Source organism: Vulpes vulpes, chromosome 14 (genome assembly GCF_048418805.1).
Source record: "Vulpes vulpes isolate BD-2025 chromosome 14, VulVul3, whole genome shotgun sequence".
Lineage (NCBI taxonomy): Eukaryota > Metazoa > Chordata > Mammalia > Carnivora > Canidae > Vulpes > Vulpes vulpes.
Genome location: NC_132793.1, coordinates 108,353,420 through 108,361,438, shown reverse-complemented (window position 1 = coordinate 108,361,438; position 8,019 = coordinate 108,353,420).

The window sequence follows — 8,019 nt, the reverse complement described above, 5'->3', positions numbered from 1 at the left end:
GTGAGACTAGAAAAAGAAACGCTTTTCCCATGCTAATCAGCAGAGACAGTGGTTCGGGCTTGGGAACATTGTCCCTGGAGTGAGCTGACCAAGAATAGAGGGGTTAATATCTTCGTCATGTCACCCTCCACCTTCAAAAAATGCCAGCTCTCGGTAATCATGCTCTGGCTTACAAATAGATTTTGAATGTGTCATAAGAAAACTCTACTTTCCTAGAAGATCTCCGATTGTCTGCAGACCCTTGGAAACTCAGTGGCCATCCCAGCTCGATAGGGAACTGCATTATTGCTTGGATGCTCCCAGGAGTAACCCCTGCCCTCCCATCTGTCAGGCTGCACCAAAGCTCTCCGTCTCATTGCCCATCGAGGGACGGGCCTCCGGCCTTGGTAAGCATACTTCTAGGTTCTCCTGCCACCTCCAGGGGCCAAAAACCAGCCACTCGGTCACTGAATCCACAACATGTTGGACTCAGATGGCACCCTGCTGGACCCGAGGGGGACTTGGGACACAGTTGACTGGGGCCCCCGTCCCAATAGGACAAACATTCCCTTGGGTAAGTGTGACCTAGCAGACAAGCAAGGATCAGGGTGCAGAATGAGCAGGCCACCAGGCACACCTGCAGCCCGCATGACCTGGAACCTCTGTGTCTACACTTCCTCATCCGTGAAGCGGGTGTGATGGCAGCAGCACCTGCAAGCACAGCCAGCATGCTGCTCCCAGGAGAGCACGGCTTGGCAGCCGCTGCGACCTCCCAAGCTTAACCACAGTGGACTTGCTAATGCTGAAGGTGTCTCTGAGACAGCTCAGGCCCGAAGCTGAAACCGCCGACCAGGGTCTGCAGTGGAGGTGGCTGGCAGAGAGACTGTGCAGGAGTGTGGGCGGGGTGCCGGCCAGACTCAGCCCCAGGAGAGGGCACACAGAGCCCAGCCAAGACCGAGTCCTCCCCTCCTGGCTCTCACTCCCTGCAGGGCACCTCATCGTGGTCTCCTGTTGGGACAGGTCCTGCCCAGGCGGGGTCCCAGGCTCTCTGGCTACGTGGGCCCCTCGAGGAAGCTGGGACATTTTGTGGTTTGGAAAAGCCTTCTGGAGAGGGTAGGAGCCTGGCTACTGAGGACACAATAGGGCTGCGTGTCACAGAGCTGGGATAGTCTGAACAAATGCTGGGGTGGGTCTGCGGGTCCAGGGCTTTCATCTCCTGAAGAGCAGACTGCTAAGGACTCAGGAACACGGAGAGCAGCTGTTAAATGGTCCATGGCTCGGAATCCGCCACGATAGGCATGTTTGCACCTTGGAAACTGGCAAGTTCTGCAGAGTAGGGCTCTTCATTCTTGCCCTTCCTGGGAGCAGGTTTGCCAGCACACCACACAGGGAGGGGAGTCCGGTGTCTCCCCATGCCCCAGGACCTGTCTTCCAGCCAGGCCTCATACCACACCCTGCCCCCGGCTTCCACCTCAGACCACCTGCAGGGCCACCTACTCATCTCAGACTTGGCTCCATCCTGCAGGCGTGATGAGCAAGCTGACATGCAAGCCCAGGCGGTCAGCACACCCCTCAGGAATGTGCCCTCAGAACTGGGAGCGCTCTGTCCTCAAGTGCCAGGAAGAGCAGCTGGGGACCTTTTCTGGAAGGTACCCATCAGCTCTTTACCCTGCCACTCAACACCCTTTGCTGGTCTCCGGCGGGGAGGCAGGGTACAGAAAGGGCACGGACTTGGTGGTCCCCTGTCCAGTGATGGAACTCGGGCGCTTTGTCTTAAGTTATTTATCCAGAGAAGGTCCTATTATTTCTAAATGAGGAACCCTCCTTCCTCAGGAATAGAGGGCTTTGTCATTCTGTCTGTAAATGAACCCCTCAATGGCCCCACGGGACAGGTGCCCGAGCTCCATCACTGGACAGGGGACCACCAAGCCCGTGCCCTTTCTGCACCCTGCCTCCCCTCCGGGGACCAGCACAGGGTGTTGAGTGGCAGGGTAAATAGCTGATGGGTACCTTCCAGAAAGGGTCCCCAGCTGCTCTTCCTGGCACTTGAGGACAAAGCGCTACTAGTTCTGAAGGCAGCATGACCCCAAACCCATTGTTGGCAAGCAATTCTGCAAGTGGCATGCTGCGCCTCCGGAAGCAGGAGGCCAGGGCCACACCACAGGTGAGGTGCAGACCCGGGGCGTGGGCAGACACCTGGAATTTTCAGATTCAGCTCTCATGAGCAGCCATTCCCTAATTCTCCAGCAATTCCCTCCTACTTCGCCTCTCTGTCTTCCTGTCCAACCTAGCAGGAGGAGGTGGCACGGTGACCATGATGAGGTGCCTGGCTACTGCTGGATCCCCTTTCAGGCCTCACTTCTGGGCCCCCAAATCCATGGGAGCCCTGCCACAGCTGACCCCATGGTGCATTTCCTCCTCCATCCAGCCTCTGCCCATGTGCTTGAGCTAGTGGCTGGACTATTTGCAAGGGCAGGTTTACTGCAGTCTTCACTGTAAGTGGTGTTTCAGGGGGGCAGGGCCACGCCTGCTTCCCCAGCACCAGGAACGGGGACGCATTGCCCTAGGGCTGCAGTCACTGACTTCAAACCATGGGAACTGCCTACTGCTTCTGTGCAGAAAGGGACAGAAGGTCACCTTGAAGCATTTCTATTTGGTCTATCAAGAGTCACCTGAACAGTTTTCCTAAGCTTTTTTAATTCCAACATAATTAGTGAAGAGTGTTATGTTCATTTCGGGTGGACAATATGGTGACTCGAGTCTATACATCACCCCATGCTCATCACAAGTGTGCTACCTCATCCCCATCACCTCTTTCAGCTACCACCCCACCCACCACCCCTCTGGTGACCGTCTGTTTGTTCTCTTTAGTCAAGAGTCTGTTTCTTGGTTTGTCTCATTGTTTCTTTGTCTGTTTTGTTTCTTAAATTTCACATATGAGTGAAATCATATGGTATTTGTCTTCCTCTGACTGACTTTCCTTAGCATAAAACCTTCTGGTTCCATCCATGTAGTTGCAAATGGCAAGATTTCATTCTTTTTGTTGGCTGAGTAATATTCCATTGTATATATATACCACATCTTCTTTAGCCATTCATTTGTCGAGGGACACTTGGGCTGCTTTCATACCTTGGCTATTGTAGATAATGCTGCCATAAACATAGGGGTGCACGTGTCTTTTCAAATTAGTATTTTTATGTTCTTTGCCTAAATACCCAGTAGTAGAATTGCTGGATCAGAGGATAGTTGTATTTTTAACTTCTTAAGGAACCTTCACACTGTTTCCCAGAGTGGCTGCACCAGCTTGCATTCCCACCAACAGTGCACGAAGGTTCCCCTTTCTCCACATCCTCTCCAACATCTGTTGTTTCCTGTGTTGTTGATTTTAGCCATTCTGACTGGTGTGAGGTAGTATCTCATTGTGTTTTTCATTTGAATTTCCAATGATGAGTGATATTGAGCATCTTTATGTGTCTGTTGGCCATCTGGATAACTTCTTTAGAGAAATGTTTGTTCATGTCTTTGCCCCCCCCCCTTTTTTTACTTTGTTAAAAAATGATTATTTGTTTTGGGGATGTTTTGAGTTGTATCAATTCTTTATATATTTCAGATATTATTTTCTTCCGGATATGTCTTTTGCAAATATCTTCTCCCATTCAGTAGGTTGCCTTTTGGTTTTGTTAACTGTTTCCTTCCCTGTGAAGTGGCTTTTATTTTGATGTAATCTCAATAGTGTAATGAATAGAGACAAAGGTCATGTACCTTGTCAATGGACTCACACCACAAGCAGTACCACAGTGGGGTTGGAACCATCCATATGGCGAGAGCACATAGCCACTCTGTGGAGCCAGTCCTCCTGTTTGGCCCTCCTCCTCTTTCCCCTCCTCCTCCTCCTCCTCCTCCTCCTCCTCCTCGTATCCACCTGAAACAGTCCCCAAACATCTGGTTTGCATCAAGCATTGTCCTTGATTCCTCCAATAGCCCATTGGGACAGGAATGCTCTGAGCCATCTCTTGAGCTGGTTCTTGGTGCTACCTGGCCACAAGCTCCCTGTGTCCCTGAGTGAGTCGCTCACCTCTGGGTGGGGATGCAAGCTGGGCTGGATGCCCCTGTCCTGCTTGCCCAGCATCTGGCCCACAGTTTGGGCCATATTTCACCCTGGGGACTCATCCTCACCATTGGCCACTACCTGGGTGAGATATGGGTCAGGGACCTCCCCTTCCCTGCCTGGCAGAAGGCGCACACAAGACCCAAGCCAGGTTACCCACTGTTCTCTCTCAGGACGGTACTCCTGGGTCTACTGAGCACAATGCACTCATGGGGAAACTGCCCTAGAAGTCTCACTGTGTCACTCTCCCCCCCTTGGGCCCTACTCCAGCCCCACCCACCCTCTTCAAAGTCTGGATCCTTAGCCTTTCCCTGGATTCTGTTAATGGCTTGGTTTGCTTCTAGCACATTCTTCTTTGGCTTAAGTTATTTATCCAGAGCAGGTCTTAGTATTTCTAAATGAGGAAACCTGATGGATCCATGGGGACAAGAGTCCTCTTTAGATCTCAATTCCAGGTAATTTTCCTGCTCAAGAATGTCCAAGGGCTCCCCCTTGCCTACAGATAAGACCCCATCCCTCAACTCCTCAGCCTGGAATTCCAGGCCCCCACCTGACTGTTCAAGCCTTATCTCCCATGATGCATCTCCACACACCTGACTGCACAGACTCGCCTCCTTCCTGTTCTCAGCTCAACAACTTCTTCTTCAGGACCTTCCAAATTCAGTCCACCTCCAGAGATGGCGCTGCCTCAACCAGCACCCAGGGAGGGTAAGACCAGGGGTAAGTGGCTGGTGAGACTGAACAAATCAGAAGAGCTAGGACTTGGTCCCAGGCAGTCAGGTTCTAAAACCTGTGCCTTAACCACTAACTTTAACTGACTTTTGTGGATAAAAATGCTGTGGGAACCAGGAAGCAGCAGAGCCAGTCCAGGAGGGGAACAAAGGGAGCTGCAGAAACTTGCAGTGCAGTGGACCTGAGGGGCAACCTAGCCAGGCTGGAGCTGTAAGTGGAAGGCCCCAGCAAAGAGGCTTAAGAAAGGACCCACCTGATGTACTTGGCCACAATGAAGAGAGTTTGGGGATAAGTTAATGATAAGTACATGAAAATCCAAGTAAATGAAAACACAAGGCAAGTACCAACTCAGGCAAGCAAGAAGGCTGGTGAAAATGATATAATCATGGTCCATTGTGTGTCTGTCAGTCAGGGGCACTTACTGGGTCATCACAACAACAACACTGAATACTGACTAAATGAAAACTGTGCTGCAACTTCTAGGAGAGGATGTAGAGGATCCCCCTCTTCCATAGGAGGGAGTCAGGAGTAGCATCTACAATTAGGAAACTGAGAAATAGCAGCACATTTCAAGCAAGAAGGGAAGATGACAGAGCAGACACACAGAGCCAATTTTGCCAATACCCAGCAAGGCTGAGCATTTTGTGAGATTTTTACCTAGCAAAGTATTGATATTTTCCATAAACATGGTGTTTGGTCTTCCCTGTTTGGATTCCATGGAGCCCCAGGAGAGAAGATGTGTCCTGAGGTTTTCCAGACTAAAGACAATAAAGAACTGGACAGTCTGAGCCATGAGAATGCCTTTTCTGGGGCCTCTGGAACATCCTTCCTAGCATCCAGAGAGCCATGGCCAAGGGTGTAGGCACCTGGTAACCATGGCAGGGCATGGCCCTGGGAAGTTGGGTCTGGACCTGCTCCCTGATGACCCCAGTTTCAGGAGCAGACCTGAGAACTGGCCCCTCCCACAACCAAGACCCTGCCTCATCCCACTTGTCCAGGTTGCCCCTAGTGGTAGAAGACAGGTGGCAAGCTTATAAGAGGTTCCGAGCTCCTGGACCCCACTCTGGGCAGAGAACATGGGTGATACAGCGGAAGAGTTTTGCAGGTGAGTAGATCTGGGTCCATCCCTGGCCTTGCTGGGTTCTACAGTTGGACCTCAGGCAGCATCACTTCCTTTTGAGCATCTGCTTTCCTTTCTGTATAAGGGGTAAGCTCCCAGGAAGCCACAGAGAACTGAAGCGGCTCACATGAGTAAAGCCCAAGCCCATCACATGATGAGCACACAGCCTTCACATCTCTGCATCTTGGGTCCATCATGTCTCTGAGGTTGGCACCAAAGGAATTTGGCAAATGTCTGATACGTGAATGAATTAATGAATAGACATGTGAGTGAATGAATGCAGGGCTGGAACCAGGCAGCCAGGTTTCTGGTCCAGAAGTCTCAGTGGTGTCTTGGCTATTGACCTCCCAAAGACCCTCTAAGTGGCTTTCACTTCTTTGACTATGAGTCAGCCTATAATTGGAACATGCGCCACCCTTCGGAAATCATTGGAAGGAAGACGGTGCTCCCTGGCCCTCAGCATTTCCCCTTGTCCTGTACAGCCAATTGTGCCTCGCACAGCTGACCCCAGTCTGAGCAAGTGTGGGAAGACAGTGAATTGTCAATGTTCTGGATGCTCCATCCTGCCTCTCAGGGTGGGGAAGAGTGGAGGCAGATACACCTGCAAACCAGGGCTCCAGGCCCACACCCATGTCCCACTGGCCCATCAGACTTCCCTCCAAGGCACAGATTCAAAGGTAATGTTGCTAATAATTTCAGGACCCCAACTGCGGAGCATTAAACCCCAAGAGTGGGGTCCTTTTGAGCACCACGTCATGTCCTGCTGTGGTGGTCCCCACCCTCCTCTCTGCTCAAGGCCAGGAGCTGGCTGAGGACGTAACCCTGTGCTGTGGGTTTCCCAACCAGCTGTGAGGACAGAGCGAGCTTCTGCTGCCAGCTTCTGCTTCCCCGGACCCTGCACCACCCGCCTCTGTGGAGGGGTCTCCACTTGGTGCTGGTGCCTACAGTCTCACTCTGCTTGGCCACCAAACTCCCTGCTTCTCTTCTGTGTCTGTATTTTCTATAACTAGATCTTTCGCTGAACTCTTCAGCAAATATAAGTTTTGGGGGCTGGCTGGGTGCTTGTTCTTTCTCCTTCAGGCCCATGACCATGCTGTCCACATGGAACTCACTGTGGATTTTCACACTTGCTGTGTTCTTGCTTTTGCTCTTTTTACCTTCTTACAACCTACCAGTTTTAACACTTATCCAATTTCTTTTCAAACTCATGTTGTCACATTGCAGTGACTGCACAGAGAATCTTTCATCCTGGTACATTGGTGTCAGTCCATTGTTGAGAAATTCCTTGAGAGGTTAACTAAGGCTTATTTTACCTTTCTTCCCTTCTTTCCTTTTCACAATTTATTTTTTCTTTAGAAGCTGCTTTTACAGTGCTTGGCCTCTGGAAGGCCAATGACTTGGCCTATGACTGGAAGTGCCCTCCAGTGACTTTCTAAGAGTAGCATTAAAAATCAAACCCCTGAACTTTGTCTCATCAGAGCACACATTGGGTCTCACTTTCCTGGGAACCTGGCCGAGGGACTGGGCAGGGGGAGGGGTCTGCCCCACACAGTCACTTGGGGCCCTGGGCTTGGGAACATGCCTGTCAACATCCAGCTGGAGGAGAGAGAGGGGAGGTGATAAAGCACACCTCTTCTCGGCTGCCCAAGCTCTCTGGTGCAAAGAGCAAGGAAGGCAAAGTCTGGCGAGTGTGGCTTGTAGATCCAGCTCTGCCATTGTGAATCACTCCCTTAGCTCCTCTGAGCCTTGGGTCTCTGAGTGTTCTTCAGTGAAGACTGCAGACTCTAAGGAGTGATGGGTGCAGGGTGTGAGGTGTAGTTAGATGTGGGCACGGAGGGAGGAGGGAGGTGGGAGAAGTGGAGAGGAGAGGCTGGAGGGGAGGAGGGGAAGGAGGAGTCTTGAAGGGTGGGGACAGCAGGGACTTTCTATCCCCCTCTGGAAACAGCCAGAAGCTCGGCCTGTCTCAGAAGCCACCGCAGGCTGTCTGGGGAAGGAGAGGGAGCTGACAGGCAGGGAGTTTTCAGTAAGGAAGCAACTCCTGGGGTTGGGTGGTGAAGAGAGAAGGGGCACTGCACAGGGA